Below are 12739 nucleotides of genomic sequence, written 5' to 3' on the forward strand. Positions count from 1 at the left end.
ACTCCTAGGCTCAAGGATTCTCCTGCCTCAGCCTCCCGAGTAGCTGGTGGCGTGTGCCACCCCATTTGGCTAATTTTTTTACTTTTTTGTAAGATGGGGTCTCACTCTTGCTCAGGCTGGTCTCACACTCCTGGCCTCAAGTGATCCTCCCGCCTCAGCCTCCCATAGTGCTAGGATTACAGGCATAAGCCACGGCACCTGGCCGAGTACAATACATTTTTAAGTATAGTCACCCTACTCTGCTATCAAACACTGAGTTTATTCCTTCTGTCTTACTGTATTTTTACACCCTTCAACTTGCTTCTCTTTATCCTCCCTCCACTGCCTACTCTCCCTTCCCACTCTCTGTTATCCATCTTTCCACTTTCTACCCCCACGTGATCAAAATTTTTAAGTCCCACGTATAAGTGAGAACATGTGATATTTGTCTTTTTGTGCCTGGCTTATTTCACTTAAGATAATGATCTCCAGTTCCTGGATGTGATAAATTTTTATTTCAGTCCTTCATTTCACTTGGCAAGCCATGCTTGGCACTTTCTTGATGGATTTGTCTTTGCTAAGCAGTAGTTGCTTTAAATAGCAATTTTAAAAAATTGTTATTAAAAAACTATAAAAACATTTTTAAAATAGGAAAGTATAGTTTTCAAGGCGAAATTTTTCCTCCCCCTCAATCTCATGCTGCAGAAATCAACTCTGTTAAGAGGTTGGTGTATATCTCTGTAAGATCAAGGATTCCAAATTCAAACAATAGAAGAGTGAGCCTGCCAGGCAGGAACTGTGGTGAATCAGAAGTGTCCCACCTGAAGGGGGCAGCCTCTACCCAGGGCCAGAAGACTATTGCCACATGGGACTATGGGCCTGGGATTGCTATATTTTATGATTTAAGTCAAAAATTCAGATTTTTGTATGAAATATTCTGATATTTTAAAGTTGGCAATTAATTCAAACTTTGAGAGGACTAAACCAAACACTCCTGAGCTGCCAATCTGCAAGTTTCATGGTAGACTTTCTTGATTCATATATAGTTATTTCGTGTGTGTGTGTGTGTGTGTGTGTGTGTGTGTGTGTGTGTGTGTCTGTACAAAATGGGCTGCACTAGCTCGGGGCCACTGTGTATGGATGTGCGAGTGGTGCACTGCACAGCTAACCTTCAGGGCACCATGTATATAGAACTGTGCTCTCCAGTATGGTAACCACTAGCCAGCCATCGTTATTCAATCCTTGAAATACACTGTAAGTATAAAATACACACCAGATTTCAAAGTCTTAGTACAAAAAAAAGAGAACATAAACTATCTTATTAGTAATTTTTATATGTAACACCTTGAAATGCTAATATTTAGAGATATTTGGTTATAAAATATGTTATTAAAATTAATGTTACATGCTTTTACTCTTTTTAACATGTCTACTAAAAAATGTGAAATTACTCATGTGGCTCACATTTGCGGCTTGCATTACATTACTGGACAGCACAGTTATAGGCTATTGTGTGGAGAGTAACCTCAAGGTCTCTGTTCTATACAATTTACAAAATCATCTATGCTGGCTACGTGCCCTGCAAATGTTATTTAGGAGGTAAATTTTAAAGTACTGTTTAGCTCTGGAGGGTTAGGGAAGTAAAGAGTACGCAAATAAATTTTATCAGGTAAGATTCCATGTGCAAATTTCCTGACACTCTAAAGTCAAGATTTCCTTACTCTTCATCTAAAAAAAAAAAATCAGAATAACTAATGGAGTAGATCATTTAGTTCAGATTACCTCAACTGGTAGCCTTCAGCAAACAAGGGAGCATAACTTGTAACCAAAACAAGAGTCGTTACTGCTTGGAGCAGTTTACTTAATTAGGATACTTTCTCTGCAGATGCCCTTTAAATATGCTTTACTAATCTGCAGATGTTCCCTTGAGTTTTTAAGAAGTTGTTCGTTTATTGTTACTTTTCCATTCCTGTCCCCTATAAAATCTTTTGGAACTTTAATGAGTTTCACAGTCAGATTAAGGCTTGTAAAACTTCTAAACATTTGGCAGCCGTTAATGACTTTGCTCAACACCAAGGCAGGCAGATGTTATCAACCGTATTTTATAGGTGAGACTGTCTGTATCTCAAGGATAGAATTAGGGCTCAGAAGTACTTGTAAATCAACCCAGCATTTTCTCAACCTAAAATGGATCTGACCTTTATAAGTCATGACTATGTTACTTGCAAAATAATTCCTCCCCCCTCATCTTCCTTCTCTTAGCAAATTATAGCAACACATGAATTAGCAGCACAAAACCCATAACCCATTCCTGACTTAATGGAATTAAGTGAAGAGACTGAAGCTGTCTGCGAATGTCAGTCCCAAACTTCCTTCCATGCATTATGCAAATATCTAATTTCCACCTGAATTATGAGAATGAACATTCTATGCAGGAAATGACCTTTCTTTCTTTCTTTCTTTCTTTTTTTTTTTTTGAGACAGAGTCTCGCTTTTGTTGCCCGGGCTAGAGTGAGTGCCGTGGCATCAGCCTAGCTCACAGCAACCTCAAACTCCTGGGCTTAAGCGATCCTACTGCCTCAGCCTCCCGAGTAGCTGGAACTACAGGCATGCACCACCATGCCCGGCTAATTTTTTGTATATATATATTTTAGTTGGCCAGATAATTTCTTTCTATTTTTAGTAGAGACGGGGTCTCGCTCTTGCTCAGGCTGGTCTCAAACTCCTGAGCTCAAACAATCCACCCACCTCGGCCTCCCAGAGTGCTAGGATTACAGGCATGAGCCACCGCGCCCGGCCTTGACCTTCCTTTCTGTTGTCCTCAGGTGAATAGTTTCATCACTGTGAAGATTTCTGGGCGTTTTGCCATCACTTTGCTCTACAAATGGCATCCCCAAAGCCTGAAGCTGTCTCTGGCACCTGTAAAATGCAAGCCTTACACTCCATGCTTACCTGAGGTGGTAAGTCCAGAGGTTTCTTAATCATCTTCATGTCACCTCTTCAGTTCGACCAGAGCAGAAACCATGTTAATGATTTTAGATTCTTAACTTTCAGAGTCACCTGGTAAATTCTATGAAAAGGATGCTGAAATCTTGCCTAGTTAAAAATCCTACCAGGGCTGTTTATGGACCTTACCTGTGAAATAACTTAAAGTTTGGAAAGAGGAGAGATTAGAAGGCAAAGGTAGAGTTGGGAGGAAAATGAACACGGTTTCCTCTAAGGCCATGATTCCTAAGCTTTAGAGAATTAATTTCCTGTCTCCTAATTGGTTGAATTGTTTGCATTTATATAATCTATGATCTCTCATTAAAAAACAGAAATGACATAGGGCTTATGTATGCTTATATATTGCTTTTTAAGTCAGATGAAATTAAATAAATTTAAAGTTACATTCCAAAGAAACATGGAGACAGTTGAGCATTGTTAAAACTGTGGCCCAGAATAATGTCTCTAAATAATCATTTCACACTTACGCTAAATCTCTGTTGAAGTATTCTAGACTAAAACCTTTTGTTTGTCGAGAGGTGAGACACTAAACCATTAGTATCTCTAGTTTCATGAGTTAAGTAGTGAGCTAGCTTGATTGATTTTGATCAAACTGTTGAAACTTTAAAAAATCTTGAGTGTATTTATGTGAATATTACACAAATTACAGAACATGTATGAACACATATAAGAGATCTTTAATTTTAGGGACAGGCACCAAAACTGTTACTCTTTAGAAGTCTTGCTTCCTTGGGTTTTTATGAACCATGTCTTCTGAAAAGAGCTTACAATCTTTCTCAGTCATTCCCTGATATCAATCCCACCGCTGGAGAAGCCAGGGCGTTATTCAAGGCTTACAAAATGAAATGCAAACAGTGGGGATTCACAACACAGAACAAAGATGTAAGTGTGAAATATTTTCATATTGCAGACAAAGGAGTGTTTTAGTTTTCATGTTGTTCTAGAGGTGTTTTTCTCTTCCAAAATAGGTAGGATTTGTTTTAGAGAGCCAAAGAGTCAAGCTATTGAACACAGGTAGGATCATTTATATAATTCCTGGAAGGAGCATAGGCTGACTTTTATTTGAGTGTTTTTTTGTATTTAACCATTTTTAAATATACAGTTCAATAGCATTATGTGCAGTCACATTGTGCAACCATCACCACCATTCACCTCTAGAACTTTTTCTCTTTCAGAACTGAAACTCTGTACCCATTAAACACTAACGCTCTATTTCTCCCTCTCTCTAGCCTCTGGCAATCACCATTCTGCTTTCTATCTCTCTGAGTCTGCCTACTCTAGGAACTTTATCTGAGTAGAATCACACACTTATTTGTCCTTTTGTAACTAGCTTATTTCACTTAGCTTAATGTCTTCAAGGTTCATCCATGTTGTAGCATGTTTCAGAATTTTCTTCTTTTTTAAGGCTGAATAATATTCCATTGTTTGGATATACTGTATTCTATATATCCAGCCATCTGTCAGTAGACATTTTGGTTGCTTCTACCTCTTAGCTATTGTGAATAATGCTGCTATTAACATGAGTATACAAATATCAGTTGAGACCCTGCTTTCAATTCTTTTGGCTATATACCAGAAGTGGAGTTGTTAGATCACATGGTAATTCTATTTTTAACTGTTTGAGGAACCACTGTACTATTTTCCATAGCAGTTGTACCATTTCACATTCTTACCAATAGCACATAAGGGTTCCAATTTCTCTATACCCTCACCAACACTTGTTATTTTCTGTTGTTTTCTTTTTATAGTAGCCATCCTAATGAGTGTGAGATAGTATATTAACTTTTTAAAAATCCACTTTATTGAGGTATGGTTTCCATACAGTAAATGCATACAACTTGATGAGTTTTGGCAAATGTATACACCTGTGTAACCACCACCACAGTCAAGATATAGATAATTTCCATGGCACCAAAAGATTCCCATGTGTCCCTTCCCAGTCAGTTCCCCCACCCTGGGCCTAGATAACCACTGATCTTCTCTCTAGCATTATTAATTAGATTTGTATTTCTAGTGTTTCATGCAGATAGAATCCTTCACATTAGTAGAACCAGTATGCACTCTGTCCTGTCTGGCTACTTTTGCTCAGAAAAACATGTTATTGCATGTATCTGTAGGTTTTAAAAAATGGTTTATGGGTGAGTGTATTCCAGTGTATGGATGGACCACAATTTGTTCATCCATTCATCAGCTGATGGACATTTGGGTTGTTTTCAGTCTTTGGCTATTATGAATAAAGCTGCTATGAACATTTGTGTACAAGGTTTTTTGGGGGAATTAAATGTCTTTTATGAAACAATAGTGGTAGAAGATGGTAGTAATTTTGTTTGATGTACTTAGTAAAATTAAAAGTTGACAATTTGTTTTGGTTCCCAACATTTTTTGAAATTTAATGGTCTACAAAATCCTGAATTTAGGAATCCTTATTTCTCGAGGGGGCACTAACACCATTTGGGGCAGGATAATTCTTAGTTATGCAGGACCATCTTTCATGTTGCACTATCCATCCTTGGTGCCCACAAACTAAATGCCAGTTGTGCCATCAATCAAAAGGCCCATGCACATTTCTGAATGCCCCCAAGGAAGGATGTACTCATTTGGGTTGAGAACTACTGTTCTATATTGATTATTCCTGGGGAAATATTTTGTTGTATAGTCTGGGGAGATCAATTATAAGATTATTACGCTAATCTAGTCAAAATATTATGAACTGGACTAAGATAGTGAGAATGGAAAATAGATGAAAGCTACAAGTTAATTTGGAGGCAGAATCCACAGGACAGTCTTCTGGTTTATGTGATGAGATGGAGAATCTATCACTAAATAAGAGTAGGTAAAATGTGAAAAGAAGACAGCCAAGTCAACCTGCACCAAGGAGCAGGCAGAGAGGGAGGAGGAAAAACCATGTCACCATGGTGGGCACAGTGAGCTCCATGTTTTTTCTACACTCCCTCTATTATGCCTTTCTGTACTGCAGAGGTTGGAAAGCCGAAAACTACATTTTTAGACTCTTTTGCAGATGGATTTCTGGAGGCATATTAATTCCCACTAATGAAATGCATTAATGTAAGATTTGGAAGATGGAAATAAGGTTGAGACCATCTTCCTGTTGCTTTGATAAGCAAGATCATGGAGAGGTTGGGTTTCCCCACGGCAGCACTACATTATCCAGTCACTAACATCATGGCTACTGAGATGTGAACAATCACAGCTTCCCAGTTCCTAGATCACAGCTTTGGTAGACTGTCCCTGAGCCTAGTGGCTCCAGTGGAGCCTCCTGATCACCACCTTGCTGATATGGCAGAGGTAGCTGCTACCCTGAGCCATCAGCAGCTGGAGATGACCATTCCTGCTCTTTCTGTGAGTTTATAATTAGGTACTTACAAGTAGCTAGAGAGATTTCTATTTCCTATAATTGATAACAACACGCAAACTAAAGGGAAAGAGTCTCAAAATGAGAGAGTAGTAACAGGGTGAGTGTTCCAGAAAGGCCAAGCAAATGAGAAATAAAAAGTGTCCATTTGTCTCTAAGGCGATCAGTGGTGACTTCAGCAAGAGCCATTTCAGGGGACAGGTTGAAGTGGAAGCCTGATTAGAATGCGTTGAGGAACAGATACCTGAAAACATAGACGTTCTTGTGCTGTTGTTAGCGTCTGCCGGTGCTTTGGTTTTGTGTGGTGTGAGAGAAGACATGAGGGCCTGACTGTCCCAAGTCTGTGTTTTTGACCCTAGCTCTCAAGGTTTCCTAGACCTGGGTCAAACCGTTTAACTTCTCAGTCTGCTCTGGGGCAGCCTCCAGATTCCACTTTTTCATTGAGGCAAACTTAGCAGCACCCCCAGGGTTCAGTTCTGTGTGTTGCTCCAGTAGGGAACCATCTGGAAACTTGCACTGAGATGGCATGATTTCTTTTCTTTTTTTTTTTTTTTTTTTTAATTTAATTTAATTTTTTTTTTTGAGACAGAGTCTCACTTTGTTACCCGGGCTAGAGTGAGTGCCGTGGCATCAGCCTAGCTCACAGCAACCTCAAACTCCTGGGCTTAAGCGATCCTACTGCCTCAGCCTCCCGAGTAGCTGGGACTACAGGCATGAGCCACCATGCCCGGCTAATTTTTTTGTATATATATTTTTAGTTGGCCAGATAATTTCTTTCTATTTTTAGTAGAGACGAGGTCTCACTCTTGCTCAGGCTGGTCTCGAACTCCTGACCTCGAGCGATCCACTCGCCTCGGCCTCCCAGAGCTAGGATTACAGGCGTGAGCCACCGCGCCCGGCCCTAGATGGCATGATTTCTTGTACATAGCTTCCAAGCCCTATTTCCCCTTTTTGCTATGCTGGATCCTTCTGGAAATGATTTTACCTCCCTGTAATTCCCATGCGCTACCAGGTGAGGCCCTTGCTGCTTTCCGTCTCAGATGGAGGAAGGCAGAGCCACACCCTCTGGCTCTCACCTCGAGTTGGATAATCTTCAACTCTTAAATTGTCAAAAGAACTTTGCACTGCTAAACTGGTGATTATTCTTCAGTTATTTAATATAAACCAACATTTAGAAATGTTCTTTATAATGTTTATAAATGGAATTAAATACGCTTATAGTCATAGTTTCTCAGCATGAAGCATTTGGTTCTTTTTCATATGTAAGGTCTTCAGTTTCTAGAGAAAATAATACCACAAAGGTTCTTTGATGTTCATAGTATGTTAAGTATGGGAAGAAAAGTAGATGACAAGGCAGCATGCACTGTATGATTCTGTATTAAGTCAAAGAAAAAAAATATTCTTATATGATTTAAATAGACAGAAAGGCTGTATACCTAATTTTTTATATTAAATACATTACCTTTGAAATAAGAAAAAAAAGATATTTGTGAAATATATAAAGCATGTCAAGGTGAAAACATCATGTGCAATATTAGCAGAGAAACCAAATCAGGAAAAAAACATTGTAATTATTAAAGGTGTGTGGTTCTGAAGGTTTGAGCACCATAATTTATACTCATTTCTGTCATGAAATCTACCACTTTCCAGACTTAGAATGAGGACACTTCCCCACACGCATGAAAAGCCTTCTTGTACTGTTTTCTTAATAAAGATTGATATATTTATCTCTTGCATTCACAAATGGTAGAAGTTATCATCGGAGTCCCTTTTTGTCACTTCTGTGAATAACTCCTACAATCAGCAATTTTCCCAGGCATCCTTTCCCCTTAAAAATAAACACTCAATGTTGTGTGAGCAAGAATAGTGAATCAATTTCTCAACTGTGGCAATTTATTCTTTTTTCAAATCTTTTTGAAATATGGATTCTTTTGTTTCTTAGATGTTTTATATTTTCTTTGTACAATATTCCCAAAGGAGAATGTTAAGGCATGATATTTTCAAAGAAAATTTTTTGTTTATTTGTTTTTCTCCCAGTAATTTAAGCTTTCACATGAATATCTGATGGGCTAACGCTAGCATACCAAAACACCAATTATAACAAGTATGCCATTGTGTTTTCTACTTTTGAAGCTTTACACATAATTCACAGATAGATGTCAGACACTTAGGAAACTATTTTCCTACTGTGCATTTCTGTGACCACCTTTCTCTGTGGCCTAACATGAAAGCCCAGGTGCTTTTCAAGCATATTATCCTTCCCAGAACCCTCACTCTACCCAATGTGCTTGCAAATTAAGCTAATCATGAGGTCAAGAAGGGAGTTGGGAAAGTATATTTAAGATCAAATAAGTGATATAATTCAACTCAAACAAAAAAAGCCCAACAAAAAATGAAATAGAAATGTAACTTTGTGTGATATATACACAACCTATCCAAAGAAGACAACTGAAGGAAACAAAAGTATTGGTGGTTTGGGGGTGTCTATTGCTTCCTCTTCATCCTTTTTGAGTCTGATTGCAGATACAAGGAACCAAATAGAAATCAAGATATTTATTCCTGAAAGGATAGGCCTCCCTGCTAGAGCTGTATTGGAGATGATAGTGTGGATCGGAGGCCAAAATGGGGTTTCCTAAGCCCTTCCTCTAAGTTGAAGAAAATTATTTACCTAATCCACCAATGTGCAAGCTAGAAACTGGATCAGGGAGTACAGACACACCTCACAGGGATTCCTCTTGTATCTTCTCATGCCACAGGGATTGGATGTGCAAGGCAGACTCACTCTACATGCTGGGTAGTGTCCTGTGAACTATCACATCTCGTCAATTTCACTTACTCTGTGTGTGTGTGTGTGTGTGTGTGTGTGTGTGTGTGTGTGTCTCCCTCTCTCTTTCTCTCTCTCTCTCTCTCTCTCTCTCGCTCTCTTCTGACAAATTGTGTTTTTTAGCAACTCTTACAGAATTTCCTGTCAATTTTATTCTATTAAAAGAAAACCTCTAAAGAGATTCACCTTGGTTGCGATTAATCAATGCAGTAAACATGTAATGGGGAAAGGCATGTAATGGGGAAAAGCATAGCCTATGTGGGAGGTTTTTAATGTCCAAGATATTTTTGTGAATAGAGAAATGCAGTCACTTTGGTTTTAAAATTAAAATTTGTTTTAGTAGAGTGACCCATTAAAAACTCTACTTTTAATTAAGCTTTAAGTTTTAAGGCCATTAAAAATCTATTTATTCTTTCTATAAAGTCTACTTAAGGTAACACTTATCTTTATTTTTTTCCTTGATTAATGTTTGCTTAATTCAAATTGAGCCGACTAAACTTCCTTTAACAATTAGCCTCATATGCAATTTAATGAACAACTCTTTATATTAATATATATATATATATATATTTTTTTTTTTTTTTTTTTTTTTTTGAGACAGAGTCTTACTCTGTTGCTCGGGCTAGAGTGCCATGGTGTCAGCCTTGCTCACAGCAACCTCAGACTCCTGGGCTCAGGCAATCCTCCTGCCTCAGCCTCCTGAGTAGCTGGGACTATAGGCATGCACCACCATGCCCGGCTAATTTTTCTATACATATTTTTAGCTGTCCATATAATTTCTTTCTATGTTTAGTAGAGACGGGGTCTCGCTCTTGCTCAGTCTGGTCTCGAACTCCTGAGCTCAAACAATCCGCACGCCTCGGCCTCCCAGAGTGCTAGGATTACAGGCGTGAGCCACCGCGCCCGGCCTATATTAATATATGTTTAAATATATTCATAATTTTAATATATTTTATTCTCCTTTAAGTACTTTAAGTGCATATTTATAACCCTAACAAACAAAATGTTCTCAAGTTCTTAACTTTTGTAAAGCAAATAAATTAAATTTGGGGGAATCTCAAGTTCTGTTCAATATTCCAATTATATATTTTAACTTAGTCAGATTATCTTAAACTTTTAAACTTAATGATCACAAGCCTAAAATCTGTTTACTGAATTAAAATTAAAAGCCCAAGAGACATCTCTCAGATTCTCCAATTTACCAAAATCTCTTTAATATTTCAAACATAACAAATATACAAGATTATCCCATAATGCAAAATCCATTCATCTTCACTAAAGTTTCAATACTACAGGATTGATATACTTTATCTCTCTACTTAAACTCTAAACTTTTCTGGAGTTTATTTACCCACCAGATTTTGGAGGCTGAGACTCTGGACCTAAGTTACACATTTTTGAGTGATTTTTATCAATGCCACAAATGGGTTCTCTGAGTCCTTTTTGGAGTCATTAATGCAAGGGAGTTTCAAGTCCATGCCCTTTAGATGTGGTTGATTTTTCCCAGATTTAAGTTAAAATCTCAACTCCTAATCTGATTTCCGTAGACCAAATTCCTCAAAACCTTCCCCATCCACCTCAGTAATCCCTTCCTGGATCACTGAATCCTGTGCTCTCTTCATATTCCTCCTGGTTTCTGTACATCTTCCTCTGACCCTGCTGTAACACACCAAAATTATGCAAATTACACCTGGATAATGAGTTAAGTATACAGTTTTGCATAATTTCATAAATAAACATGTAAATTTTCATCTAATTATGTATACTTAATGAATATATATAAAATTAAACTATCAACAATTTTCCTAGTCACAAAATCTCATCCCAACCTAAATCACTACTCTATATACCCAATTTGTTGTGAAAAGATGACACATAATAGTCACCATAACTATATATTTTAAAGTCTAATGTCTTCATGATGTACTCCTTTGAAACTTTCTTCTGCTAAATAGAAACTCAACATTACAAACACTAAATTTTCTGCTTATGCTCTTGTAACGTTCTGCTTACATCTAATATAGCCCTTGTACTGTAGGGTAATTGTTTACCCATTCAGTTCTTCCACTGACTCTGAGCTCCTTGAGGATAGGGAAATGGCTTTTTTCCCTCCATTTTTTATTGTAGTCAAATATACATAACAAAATTTGCCATTTTAACCATTTTTAAGTGTATAATTCAGTGGCATTAAGTACATTCACAAGGGAACGTGGCTTTTTTGTTTTCTTTTTATTTTTTTTTTTGAGGCAGAGTTTCTGTCACCCCAGGGAGAATGCAGTGACGTCATCATAGCTCACAGCAACCTCAAACTCCTGGGCTCAAACAATCCTCCTGCCTCAGCCTCCAGGGTAGCTGTGACTACAGATGCACACCACTGCACCTGGCTAATTTTTCTATTTTTTAGTAGAGACAAGGTCTCACTCTTGCTCAGGCTGATCTGGAGCCCCAGCCTCCCAGAGTGCTAGTATTACATGAGTGAGCCACAGTGCCCAGCCTCAGAACGTGGCTTTTATATATGTCTTTAGTCTGTTTCTGGCACAGTGTCTGGCCTATAAATGGTATAAACGCTTGTTAGATGACCTATCTAATGAATGAATGAGTGAATAAATAAATGATAGAATTAATATTTGTTAATCATGTAGTAAGTAATCTCTCTCTATATATGTGTATATATGCATACACACACACACACACACACACATATGTCTTCTTGTTTTGAAGCCTTCAAGTTTAGCAGATCCAGTGGATACAGATACGTTTGATCTAGCGATGGACATAAGCCCTATGCATGACGTTGCCACAGCTATCAAATTAAGAAGACTACAGAGGAAAGTCAAGCACATTCTTCTTCACTGGCTGAATCACTACAGATTTGTATTAGGTCAGTTATAAAATCCATTGTGTTGCTTCATATAACCAGTTCCCATTATTCAGACTTGCAGAGAACCAACATTTAAACACTTCCTGCCTCCAGGGTTCCCGAGGTAGTGAGTTTGAATACTGTAAAGCCCTGTCTGTACAGATTCTTGGCATGGATTGAGGAGACTGGCTATAATAGGAAAATAGAAAAAGCTTGATTTCATTTCCTTTCTCTTTTTGGAGAAGAGAATCTATTTGATCACTTCTGTGTATTTATAAGGAGAGGTGCTTTCATATTCATCTTTTGGATTAGAAAATCCTCTCACCCCTCAACCATCACCCCTTGATCTCCCCACCAAAATTTCAATCCTTGTCTTTTATCTGCTTGCTCTGTTGAGAAGGGTCTATGTCTTCATGTTACAATGTGCTGTTGCAATGTCGACTCATAGTTGGTGGTTAATTACAGAGCCTATCACAGTTTCAGTTCTTGACTGGTGATATAACACAGTTTATTCTTCTTATTCATGGAAGTTAGGTTCCATAAAGTCTGTGCAAATGCTAACTTAGTGAATACTGAACCATTGCTCATAGGGGTAGCTCACAGGGTCATCAGTTGGTCAATAGATAACCTTATTTTATGTGTGTTTCTGTCTAAAGACACCTCATTTAATATATGTTGTTGATACATTAACATCGAA

The sequence above is a fragment of the Lemur catta genome, chromosome 6, assembly GCF_020740605.2.
Source record: "Lemur catta isolate mLemCat1 chromosome 6, mLemCat1.pri, whole genome shotgun sequence".
Classification (NCBI taxonomy): domain Eukaryota; kingdom Metazoa; phylum Chordata; class Mammalia; order Primates; family Lemuridae; genus Lemur; species Lemur catta.